The 15,150-nt window shown below is 44.2% G+C and overlaps 1 protein-coding gene across 2 annotated transcripts in view; it reads right to left on the bottom strand.

Moving 5' to 3' along the window:
• The window catches only part of lmtk2 (lemur tyrosine kinase 2), a 131,173-nt gene that overhangs the window by 55,553 nt on the left and 60,470 nt on the right, over window positions 1-15,150 (bottom strand). The window lies entirely within an intron of this gene.

Below are 15,150 nucleotides of genomic sequence, written 5' to 3'. Positions count from 1 at the left end.
AATGAATATCCTGTACTTCTCCTTACTACGAAACAGCGTGCGGACTACTTCTCCTTCTCTTATGAATGTTGAACCAAGGAAAAGTTCTCATTGGAAAACAGGTCCTTTGGGGGGGGGGGGGGGGGGGGGTCACCAAATTGTCATGTATTACGTGAGAAAGAGGTAAACATTGAGAAAATAGCAAATCTACAAATAGCCAATCGTGTAGTTTGGGCTATTTTCACAATATATATATCTGTGTAACCGAGCCATACGAAATGAAATGCCTACCATTTCAAGTGCTTGTCAGGGTCTGGGGGCCTGTCAGAGGGTCTGTCAGGGTCTGGGGTCCCCAGTTCAAATAGGATTATGTTGGTGGGGTCGCGGCACCGAAAGGTTTGGGAAGTTAGCTAGTTTGTAAAAAGAATATATATAAATAAAGTAGGGAGTTGGTATCAATAACACTAGATCCACATTAACCCATTTAGGCCTGACGTCAAAATAAAAACAAAAACTTCTAAATCCTGACAGTTTTCTGAAATACCTCATATTTCTATATCAGTGGTGCTCAATATTTCATGTCAAGGACCCCCAAAAATTATATGTAATTGGCCACCGACCCCCATCTGAAAATATGTTATTCCAGGAACCCCCCAGAAGCAAAGATTTGAGTTAAAAACGTTCGCTCTGAAAGAATATATATATTCAAAGATTTGCGCCACATTTTCACTATTTTTCAAAAATAGCAGACCTACAAGTTCATAGCGCGGCACTCGGTGGCGCGCTATGAGCTTGTAGGTCTGCTATTTTTTCAATAGCTAAAGCATAACATAATGCTTTAAAACACCCAAAGGGGTTCCCGCCCAGAATAGGTTAAAGAGCCGTATACTGTATCAAAGGAACGAGGGTAGCTCGGTGGGTGTTGCATAATTGAGCGACAAAATGTCAAACTTCAACATCAATCTGTATCATTTATCTGTTCTAGGAAGACCCAACGCAGGGAAATGAAGTGAAGTGCTTCCAGACGACCTTTCCCAGACGCCGTCCGTCTCGTTCCGTCTGCCGCCAACACTTCACGACTTACGGACGACAATGTGTCGATCAATAATTCACCTTCTTGACCCGCCGTCCCGCCGCCAAATTAGAGACCTTTATTTTGACATTATTATTTATTCACACGGCTTTGGTTGAATGCTTAATCCATTCTGGGCGGGAACCCCTTTTGGTGTTTTATTTGAAACTTTAGCTATTGAAAAGTAGCAGATCTACAAGCTCGTAGCGCGGCACCAAGTGCCGCGCTACGAGCTTGTAGATCTGCTATTTTTGAAAAATCTTGAAAATGTGGCGCAAATCTTTTAATATACTTTCAGAGCGAACGTTTTTAACTCAAGTCTTTGCTTCTGGTGGGGAGGTCCCTGGAACCACAGATTTCCAGATGGGGGTCGGTGGGCCAATTAGATATAATTTTGGGGTCCTTGACATGAAAATGTTTGAGAACGACTGACATAGAAACACAGGGTTTTTCAGAAAACTGACATTTGTAGAATCGTCCTCAGGTCTAAATGGTTTAATTCTGATTGGTCAATCACTGAATTGAGCGGACCGTTATTGTTCCGATGACGACGGTTACGGCCGGCCGCCAGCGGTGACAACACACCTGAATCTAATTAATTGATCCGTCAATCCGCTGTGATTCCGTAATCAACCAGGCAGCCAAGTAAGAAATCTCACACAAAGTCATATTGTAGACGGCTGAAGACCGGAAGATACGGCTGAAGACCGGACACTACATTTAGATCATATTGTATACGGCTGAAGACCGGACACTACATTTAGATCATATTGTATACGGCTGAAGACCGGACACTACATTTAGATCATATTGTATACGGCTGAAGACCGGACACTACATTTAGATCATATTGTATACGGCTGAAGACCGGACACTACATTTAGATCATATTGTATACGGCTGAAGACCGGACACTACATTTAGATCATATTGTATACGGCTGAAGACCGGACACTACATTTAGATCATATTGTATACGGCTGAAGACCGGACACTACATTTAGATCATATTGTATACGGCTGAAGACCGGACACTACATTTAGATCATATTGTATACGGCTGAAGACCGGACACTACATTTAGATCATATTGTATACGGCTGAAGACCGGACACTACATTTAGATCATATTGTATACGGCTGAAGACCGGACACTACATTTAGATCATATTGTATACGGCTGAAGACCGGACACTACATTTAGATCATATTGTATACGGCTGAAGACCGGACACTACATTTAGATCATATTGTATACGGCTGAAGACCGGACACTACATTTAGATCATATTGTATACGGCTGAAGACCGGACACTACATTTAGATCATATTGTATACGGCTGAAGACCGGACACTACATTTAGATCATATTGTATACGGCTGAAGACCGGACACTACATTTAGATCATATTGTATACGGCTGAAGACCGGACACTACATTTAGATCATATTGTAGACGGCTGAAGACCGGACACTACATTTAGATCATATTGTATACGGCTGAAGACCGGACACTACATTTAGATCATATTGTATACGGCTGAAGACCGGACACTACATTTAGATCATATTGTAGACGGCTGAAGACCGGACACTACATTTAGATCATATTGTATACGGCTGAAGACCGGACACTACATTTAGATCATATTGTATACGGCTGAAGACCGGACACTACATTTAGATCATATTGTATACGGCTGAAGACCGGACACTACATTTAGATCATATTGTATACGGCTGAAGACCGGACACTACATTTAGATCATATTGTATACGGCTGAAGACCGGACACTACATTTAGATCATATTGTATACGGCTGAAGACCGGACACTACATTTAGATCATATTGTATACGGCTGAAGACCGGACACTACATTTAGATCATATTGTATACGGCTGAAGACCGGACACTACATTTAGATCATATTGTATACGGCTGAAGACCGGACACTACATTTAGATCATATTGTATACGGCTGAAGACCGGACACTACATTTAGATCATATTGTATACGGCTGAAGACCGGACACTACATTTAGATCATATTGTATACGGCTGAAGACCGGACACTACATTTAGATCATATTGTAGACGGCTGAAGACCGGACACTACATTTAGATCATATTGTATACGGCTGAAGACCGGACACTACATTTAGATCATATTGTATACGGCTGAAGACCGGACACTACATTTAGATCATATTGTAGACGGCTGAAGACCGGACACTACATTTAGATCATATTGTAGACGGCTGAAGACCGGACACTACATTTAGATCATATTGTATACGGCTGAAGACCGGACACTACATTTAGATCATATTGTATACGGCTGAAGACCGGACACTACATTTAGATCATCTAAGTCATATTGTATACGGCTGAAGACCGGACACTACATTTAGATCATATTGTATACGGCTGAAGACCGGACACTACATTTAGATCATATTGTATACGGCTGAAGACCGGACACTACATTTAGATCATATTGTATACGGCTGAAGACCGGACACTACATTTAGATCATATTGTATACGGCTGAAGACCGGACACTACATTTAGATCATATTGTATACGGCTGAAGACCGGACACTACATTTAGATCATATTGTATACGGCTGAAGACCGGACACTACATTTAGATCATATTGTATACGGCTGAAGACCGGACACTACATTTAGATCATATTGTATACGGCTGAAGACCGGACACTACATTTAGATCATATTGTATACGGCTGAAGACCGGACACTACATTTAGATCATATTGTAGACGGCTGAAGACCGGACACTACATTTAGATCATATTGTATACGGCTGAAGACCGGACACTACATTTAGATCATATTGTATACGGCTGAAGACCGGACACTACATTTAGATCATATTGTAGACGGCTGAAGACCGGACACTACATTTAGATCATATTGTAGACGGCTGAAGACCGGACACTACATTTAGATCATATTGTATACGGCTGAAGACCGGACACTACATTTAGATCATATTGTATACGGCTGAAGACCGGACACTACATTTAGATCATCTAAGTCATATTGTATACGGCTGAAGACCGGACACTACATTTAAATCATATTGTATACGGCTGAAGACCGGACACTACATTTAGATCATATTGTATACGGCTGAAGACCGGACACTACATTTAGATCATATTGTAGACGGCTGAAGACCGGACACTACATTTAGATCATATTGTAGACGGCTGAAGACCGGACACTACATTTAGATCATATTGTATACGTCTGAAGACCGGACACTACATTTAGATCATATTGTAGACGGCTGAAGACCGGACACTACATTTAGATCATATTGTAGACGGCTGAAGACCGGACACTACATTTAGATCATATTGTATACGGCTGAAGACCGGACACTACATTTAGATCATATTGTATACGGCTGAAGACCGGACACTACATTTAGATCATCTAAGTCATATTGTATACGGCTGAAGACCGGACACTACATTTAGATCATCTAAGTCATATTGTATACGGCTGAAGACCGGACACTACATTTAGATCATATTGTATACGGCTGAAGACCGGACACTACATTTAGATCATATTGTATACGGCTGAAGACCGGACACTACATTTAGATCATATTGTATACGGCTGAAGACCGGACACTACATTTAGATCATATTGTATACGGCTGAAGACCGGACACTACATTTAGATCATATTGTATACGGCTGAAGACCGGACACTACATTTAGATCATATTGTAGACGGCTGAAGACCGGACACTACATTTAGATCATATTGTATACGGCTGAAGACCGGACACTACATTTAGATCATATTGTAGACGGCTGAAGACCGGACACTACATTTAGATCATATTGTAGACGGCTGAAGACCGGACACTACATTTAGATCATATTGTATACGGCTGAAGACCGGACACTACATTTAGATCATATTGTATACGGCTGAAGACCGGACACTACATTTAGATCATCTAAGTCATATTGTATACGGCTGAAGACCGGACACTACATTTAGATCATCTAAGTCATATTGTATACGGCTGAAGACCGGACACTACATTTAGATCATATTGTATACGGCTGAAGACCGGACACTACATTTAGATCATATTGTAGACGGCTGAAGACCGGACACTACATTTAGATCATATTGTATACGGCTGAAGACCGGACACTACATTTAGATCATATTGTATACGGCTGAAGACCGGACACTACATTTAGATCATATTGTAGACGGCTGAAGACCGGACACTACATTTAGATCATATTGTAGACGGCTGAAGACCGGACACTACATTTAGATCATATTGTATACGGCTGAAGACCGGACACTAAATTTAGATCATATTGTATACGGCTGAAGACCGGACACTACATTTAGATCATCTAAGTCATATTGTATACGGCTGAAGACCGGACACTACATTTAAATCATATTGTATACGGCTGAAGACCGGACACTACATTTAGATCATATTGTATACGGCTGAAGACCGGACACTACATTTAGATCATATTGTATACGGCTGAAGACCGGACACTACATTTAGATCATATTGTAAACGGCTGAAGACCGGACACTACATTTAGATCATATTGTATACGGCTGAAGACCGGACACTACATTTAGATCATATTGTATACGGCTGAAGACCGGACACTACATTTAGATCATATTGTATACGGCTGAAGACCGGACACTACATTTAGATCATATTGTATACGGCTGAAGACCGGACACTACATTTAGATCATATTGTAGACGGCTGAAGACCGGACACTACATTTAGATCATATTGTAGACGGCTGAAGACCGGACACTACATTTAGATCATATTGTATACGGCTGAAGACCGGACACTACATTTAGATCATATTGTATACGGCTGAAGACCGGACACTACATTTAGATCATATTGTAGACGGCTGAAGACCGGACACTACATTTAGATCATATTGTAGACGGCTGAAGACCGGACACTACATTTAGATCATATTGTATACGGCTGAAGACCGGACACTACATTTAGATCATATTGTATACGGCTGAAGACCGGACACTACATTTAGATCATCTAAGTCATATTGTATACGGCTGAAGACCGGACACTACATTTAAATCATATTGTATACGGCTGAAGACCGGACACTACATTTAGATCATATTGTATACGGCTGAAGACCGGACACTACATTTAGATCATATTGTAGACGGCTGAAGACCGGACACTACATTTAGATCATATTGTAGACGGCTGAAGACCGGACACTACATTTAGATCATATTGTATACGGCTGAAGACCGGACACTACATTTAGATCATATTGTATACGGCTGAAGACCGGACACTACATTTAGATCATATTGTAGACGGCTGAAGACCGGACACTACATTTAGATCATATTGTAGACGGCTGAAGACCGGACACTACATTTAGATCATATTGTATACGGCTGAAGACCGGACACTACATTTAGATCATATTGTATACGGCTGAAGACCGGACACTACATTTAGATCATCTAAGTCATATTGTATACGGCTGAAGACCGGACACTACATTTAAATCATATTGTATACGGCTGAAGACCGGACACTACATTTAGATCATATTGTATACGGCTGAAGACCGGACACTACATTTAGATCATATTGTATACGGCTGAAGACCGGACACTACATTTAGATCATATTGTAAACGGCTGAAGACCGGACACTACATTTAGATCATATTGTATACGGCTGAAGACCGGACACTACATTTAGATCATATTGTATACGGCTGAAGACCGGACACTACATTTAGATCATATTGTATACGGCTAAAGACCGGACACTACATTTAGATCATATTGTATACGGCTGAAGACCGGACACTACATTTAGATCATATTGTATACGGCTGAAGACCGGACACTACATTTAGATCATATTGTATACGGCTGAAGACCGGACACTACATTTAGATCATCTAAGTCATTTTGTTTACGGCTGAAGACCGGACACTACATTTAGATCATATTGTATACGGCTGAAGACCGGACACTACATTTAGATCATATTGTATACGGCTGAAGACCGGACACTACATTTAGATCATCTAAGTCATATTGTTTACGGCTGAAGACCGGACACTACATTTAGATCATCTAAGTCATATTGTATACGGCTGAAGACCGGACACTACATTTGGATCATCTAAGTCATATTGTTTACGGCTGAAGACCGGACACTACATTTAGATCATCTAAGTCATATTGTATACGGCTGAAGACCGGACACTACATTTAGATCATCTAAGTCATATTGTAAACGGCTGAAGACCGGACACTACATTTAGATCATCTAAGTCATATTGTATACGGCTGAAGACCGGACACTACATTTAGATCATCTAAGTCATATTGTATACGGCTGAAGACCGGACACTACATTTAGATCATCTAAGTCATATTGTATACGGCTGAAGACCGGACACTACATTTAGATCATCTAAGTCATATTGTATACGGCTGAAGACCGGACACTACATTTAGATCATCTAAGTCATATTGTATACGGCTGAAGACCGGACACTACATTTAGATCATCTAAGTCATATTGTAAACGGCTGAAGACCGGACACTACATTTAGATCATCTAAATCATATTGTATACGGCTGAAGACCGGACACTACATTTAGATCTAAGTCATATTGTAATCGGCTGAAGACCGGACACTACATTTAGATTATCTAAGTCATATTGTATACGGCTGAAGACCGGACACTACATTTAGATCATCTAAGTCATATTGTATACGGCTGAAGACCGGACACTACATTTAGATCATCTAAGTAATATTGTATACGGCTGAAGACCGGACACTACATTTAGATCATCTAAGTCATATTGTATACGGCTGAAGACCGGACACTACATTTAGATCATCTAAGTCATATTGTATACGGCTGAAGACCGGACACTACATTTAGATCATCTAAGTCATATTGTAAACGGCTGAAGACCGGACACTACATTTAGATCATCTAAGTCATATTGTATACGGCTGAAGACCGGACACTACATTTAGATCATCTAAGTCATATTGTATACGGCTGAAGACCGGACACTACATTTAGATCATCTAAGTCATATTGTATACGGCTGAAGACCGGACACTACATTTAGATCATCTAAGTCATATTGTATACGGCTGAAGACCGGACACTACATTTAGATCATCTAAGTCATATTGTATACGGCTGAAGACCGGACACTACATTTAGATCATCTAAGTCATATTGTAAACGGCTGAAGACCGGACACTACATTTAGATCATCTAAGTCATATTGTAAACGGCTGAAGACCGGACACTACATTTAGATCATCTAAGTCATATTGTATACGGCTGAAGACCGGACACTACATTTAGATCATCTAAGTCATATTGTAAACGGCTGAAGACCGGACACTACATTTAGATCATCTAAGTCATATTGTATACGGCTGAAGACCGGACACTACATTTAGATCATCTAAGTTATATTGTATACGGCTGAAGACCGGACACTACATTTAGATCATCTAAGTCATATTGTATACGGCTGAAGACCGGACACTACATTTAGATCATCATATTGTAAACGGCTGAAGACCGGACACTACATTTAGATCATCTAAGTCATATTGTTACGGCTGAAGACCGGACCCTACATTTAGATCAAAGTCATATTGTATACGGCTGAAGACCGGACCCTACATTTAGATCAAAGTCATGTTGTATACGGCTGAAGACCGGACACTACATTTAGATCAAAGTCATATTGTATACGGCTGAAGACCGGACACTACATTTAGATCAAATTGTATACGGCTGAAGACCGGACACTACATTTAGATCAAATTGTCTACGGCTGAAGACCGGACACTACATTTAGATCTAAGTCATATTATATACGGCTGAAGACCGGACTCTACATTTAGTCAGTCAGTCACTCAGTCAGTCACTCAGTCACTCACGGGTGTAAACAGAAAACGTAGAAAGCTTGTTGTTCATGAGGTCAGCGGAACACGTTGTTCATGAGGTCAGCGGAACACGACAGCTGTGTTTAAATCACGTTTGAAAACCCACTTTATACTCGTTTGTCTTTCCATGATCCAGACTGAGATTTAGGCAATGTGTCCATGTGTTGCCACCCTCTATGTGATTTTTCCCTGTTTATTGTTTTATCGTTTAGTATTTTACATTTGTTTACAGAGTGTACAGAACTTTGGTTCAACTCTGTCGTTTTAAATGTGCTGTATAAATAAAATTGACTGGATTAACCCATTTTGGGCAGGAACACCTTTTGGTGTTTCAAGCATTATGTTATACTTTAGCTATTGAAAAAAGCAGATCTACAAGCTCATAGCGCGGCACCGAGTGCCACGCTACGAGCTTATAGGTCTGCTATTTTGCTATGGTCTGCTATTTTGGCGCAAATCTTTATATATTCTTTAAAAGTGAACGTTTTTAACTCATATCTATGCTTCTGGGAGGGTCCCTGGAACAACCTATTTTCAGATGGGGGTCGGCGGCCAATTACAAATAATTTTGGGGGTCCTTGACATGAAAATGTTTGAGCACCACTGACATAGAATCATAGGTTTTTCAGAATTTTTTTAGGATTTAGAAGCCTTTTTTTTTAATCGACCTCAGTCCAAAATCAAACTGGAGGTCTTTGGAACTAAATAAAGTTTTAGAATGATTGATGTACCTCATGGTAATGTCCCTGTCATATTTAATGTCATGTTGGAGCCATCATCGCGCGTGCACGCACGCACGCACGCACGCACGCACGCACGCACGCACGCACGCACGCACGCACACGCACACAGTACATAGCGTATCGCACTGTCCGCTGGTATATCAGGAAAGAACAATGTTAGCCACAGGCTACAGGAGCGTGGTCACTAAGACATCATGTAATATGCAATCTATCACAGACGGTGCACTTTGCTTTAGTACAGCAGCAAGTTACAGAACCCACTATACACCTCAGCAGTGACAGAACCCACCCCTGCACACTATACACCTCAGTTACAGAACCCACTATACACCTCAGTAGTGACAGAACCCACCCCTGCACACTATACACCTCAGTTACAGAACCCACCCCTGCACACTATACACCTCAGTTACAGAACCCACCTCTGCACACTATACACCTCAGTTACAGAACCCACCTCTGCACACTATACACCTCAGTAGGTACAGAACCCACCCCGGCACACTATACACCTCAGTTACAGAACCCACCCCTGCACACTATACACCTCAGTTACAGAACCCACCTCTGCACACTATACACCTCAGTTACAGAACCCACCTCTGCACACTATACACCTCAGTAGGTACAGAACCCACCCCGGCACACTATACACCTCAGTTACAGAACCCACCCCTGTACACTATACACCTCAGTTACAGAACCCACCCCTGTACACTATACACCTCAGTTACAGAACCCACCCCTGCACACTATACACCTCAGTTACAGAACCCACCCCTGTACACTATACACCTCAGTTACAGAACCCACCTCTGCACACTATACACCTCAGTTACAGAACCCACCCCTGCACACTATACACCTCAGTTACAGAACCCACCCCTGCACACTATACACCTCAGTGACAGAACCCACCCCTGCACACTATACACCTCAGTTACAGAACCCACCCCTGCACACTATACACCTCAGTTACAGAACCCACCCCTGTACACTATACACCTCAGTTACAGAACCCACCCCTGCACACTATACACCTCAGTTACAGAACCCACCCCTGCACACTATACACCTCAGTAGGTACAGAACCCACCCCTGTACACTATACACCTCAGTAGGTACAGAACCCACCCCTGTACACTATACACCTCAGTAGGTACAGAACCCACCCCTGCACACTATACACCTCAGTAGGTACAGAACCCACCCCTGTACACTATACACCTCAGTAGGTACAGAACCCACCCCTGCACACTATACACCTCAGTTACAGAACCCACCCCTGCACACTATACACCTCAGTTACAGAACCCACCCCTGTACACTATACACCTCAGTAGGTACAGAACCCACCCCTGCACACTATACACCTCAGTTACAGAACCCACCCCTGCACACTATACACCTCAGTTACAGAACCCACCCCTGTACACTATACACCTCAGTTACAGAACCCACCCCTGCACACTATACACCTCAGTTACAGAACCCACCCCTGCACACTATACACCTCAGTTACAGAACCCACCTCTGCACACTATACACCTCAGTTACAGAACCCACCTCTGCACACTATACACCTCAGTTACAGAACCCACCCCTGCACACTATACACCTCAGTTACAGAACCCACCCCTGCACACTATACACCTCAGTAGTTACAGAACCCACCCCTGCACACTATACACCTCAGTAGTTACAGAACCCACCCCTGCACACTATACACCTCAGTTACAGAACCCACCCCTGTACACTATACACCTCAGTTACAGAACCCACTATACACCTCAGTAGGTACAGAACCCACCTCTGCACACTATACACCTCAGTAGGTACAGAACCCACCTCTGCACACTATACACCTCAGTTACAGAACCCACCCCTGCACACTATACACCTCAGTAGTTACAGAACCCACCCCTGCACACTATACACCTCAGTTACAGAACCCACCCCTGCACACTATACACCTCAGTTACAGAACCCACCTCTGCACACTATACACCTCAGTTACAGAACCCACCTCTGCACACTATACACCTCAGTTACAGAACCCACCCCTGCACACTATACACCTCAGTTACAGAACCCACCCCTGCACACTATACACCTCAGTTACAGAACCCACCTCTGCACACTATACACCTCAGTTACAGAACCCACCCCTGCACACTATACACCTCAGTTACAGAACCCACCCCTGCACACTATACACCTCAGTTACAGAACCCATCCCTGTACACTATACACCTCAGTTACAGAACCCACCCCTGCACACTATACACCTCAGTTACAGAACCCACCCCTGCACACTATACACCTCAGTGACAGAACCCACCCCTGCACACTATACACCTCAGTAGTTACAGAACCCACCCCTGTACACTATACACCTCAGTAGGTACAGAACCCACCCCTGCACACTATACACCTCAGTTACAGAACCCACCCCTGTACACTATACACCTCAGTTACAGAACCCACCTCTGCACACTATACACCTCAGTTACAGAACCCATCCCTGCACACTATACACCTCAGTTACAGAACCCACCTCTGCACACTATACACCTCAGTTACAGAACCCACTATACACCTCAGTTACAGAACCCACCTCTGCACACTATACACCTCAGTGACAGAACCCACCCCTGCACACTATACACCTCAGTAGTGACAGAACCCACCCCTGCACACTATACACCTCAGTAGTGACAGAACCCACCCCTGCACACTATACACCTCAGTTACAGAACCCACCCCTGCACACTATACACCTCAGTTACAGAACCCACCTCTGCACACTATACACCTCAGTTACAGAACCCACCCCTGCACACTATACACCTCAGTTACAGAACCCACCCCTGCACACTATACACCTCAGTGACAGAACCCACCCCTGCACACTATACACCTCAGTAGTGACAGAACCCACCCCTGCACACTATACACCTCAGTAGTGACAGAACCCACCCCTGCACACTATACACCTCAGTAGGTACAGAACCCACCCCTGCACACTATACACCTCAGTTACAGAACCCACCCCTGCACACTATACACCTCAGTAGTGACAGAACCCACCCCTGCACACTATACACCTCAGTAGGTACAGAACCCACCCCTGCACACTATACACCTCAGTTACAGAACCCACCCCTGTACACTATACACCTCAGTGACAGAACCCACCCCTGCACACTATACACCTCAGTTACAGAACCCACCCCTGCACACTATACACCTCAGTTACAGAACCCACCCCTGCACACTATACACCTCAGTAGTGACAGAACCCACCCCTGCACACTATACACCTCAGTAGTGACAGAACCCACCCCTGCACACTATACACCTCAGTAGTGACAGAACCCACCCCTGCACACTATACACCTCAGTAGGTACAGAACCCACCCCTGCACACTATACACCTCAGTGACAGAACCCACCCCTGCACACTATACACCTCAGTAGGTACAGAACCCACCCCTGCACACTATACACCTCAGTTACAGAACCCACCCCTGCACACTATACACCTCAGTAGTGACAGAACCCACCCCTGCACACTATACACCTCAGTAGTGACAGAACCCACCCCTGCACACTATACACCTCAGTAGGTACAGAACCCACCCCTGCACACTATACACCTCAGTAGGTACAGAACCCACCCCTGCACACTATACACCTCAGTAGTGACAGAACCCACCCCTGCACACTATACACCTCAGTAGGTACAGAACCCACCCCTGCACACTATACACCTCAGTAGTGACAGAACCCACCCCTGCACACTATACACCTCAGTAGTGACAGAACCCACCCCTGCACACTATACACCTCAGTTACAGAACCCACCCCTGCACACTATACACCTCAGTAGTGACAGAACCCACCCCTGCACACTATACACCTCAGTAGTGACAGAACCCACCCCTGTACACTATACACCTCAGTAGTGACAGAACCCGCCCCTGCACACTATACACCTCAGTTACAGAACCCACCCCTGCACACTATACACCTCAGTAGTGACAGAACCCACCCCTGCACACTATACACCTCAGTTACAGAACCCACCCCTGCACACTATACACCTCAGTTACAGAACCCACCCCTGCACACTATACACCTCAGTTACAGAACCCATCCCTGCACACTATACACCTCAGTTACAGAACCCACCCCTGCACACTATACACCTCAGTTACAGAACCCACCCCTGCACACTATACACCTCAGTTACAGAACCCACCCCTGCACACTATACACCTCAGTTACAGAACCCACCCCTGCACACTATACACCTCAGTTACAGAACCCACCCCTGCACACTATACACCTCAGTAGTGACAGAACCCACCCCTGCACACTATACACCTCAGTTACAGAACCCACCCCTGCACACTATACACCTCAGTTACAGAACCCACCCCTGCACACTATACACCTCAGTTACAGAACCCACCCCTGTACACTATACACCTCAGTTACAGAACCCACCTCTGCACACTATACACCTCAGTTACAGAACCCACCCCTGCACACTATACACCTCAGTTACAGAACCCACCCCTGCACACTATACACCTCAGTGACAGAACCCACCCCTGCACACTATACACCTCAGTTACAGAACCCACCCCTGCACACTATACACCTCAGTAGGTACAGAACCCACCCCTGCACACTATACACCTCAGTTACAGAACCCACCCCTGCACACTATACACCTCAGTTACAGAACCCACCCCTGCACACTATACACCTCAGTAGGTACAGAACCCACCCCTGCACACTATACACCTCAGTTACAGAACCCACCCCGGCACACTATACACCTCAGTAGGTACAGAACCCACCCCTGCACACTATACACCTCAGTAGGTACAGAACCCACCCCTGCACACTATACACCTCAGTAGGTACAGAACCCACCCCTGCACACTATACACCTCAGTAGGTACAGAACCCACCCCTGCACACTATACACCTCAGTAGGTACAGAACCCACCCCTGCACACTATACACCTCAGTAGGTACAGAACCCACCCCTGCACACTATACACCTCAGTAGTGACAGAACCCACCCCTGCACACTATACACCTCAGTTACAGAACCCACCCCTGCACACTATACACCTCAGTAGTGACAGAACCCACCCCTGTACACTATACACCTCAGTAGTTACAGAACCCACCCCTGCACACTATACACCTCAGTTACAGAACCCACCCCTGTACACTATACACCTCAGTTACAGAACCCACCCCTGCACACTATACACCTCAGTTACAGA

This window comes from Electrona antarctica (genome assembly GCF_951216825.1).
Source record: "Electrona antarctica genome assembly, chromosome: 14".
Lineage (NCBI taxonomy): Eukaryota > Metazoa > Chordata > Actinopteri > Myctophiformes > Myctophidae > Electrona > Electrona antarctica.
The sequence above is the reverse complement of the archived record's forward strand: the minus strand, read 5'-3'. Positions and strand labels throughout refer to the sequence as shown.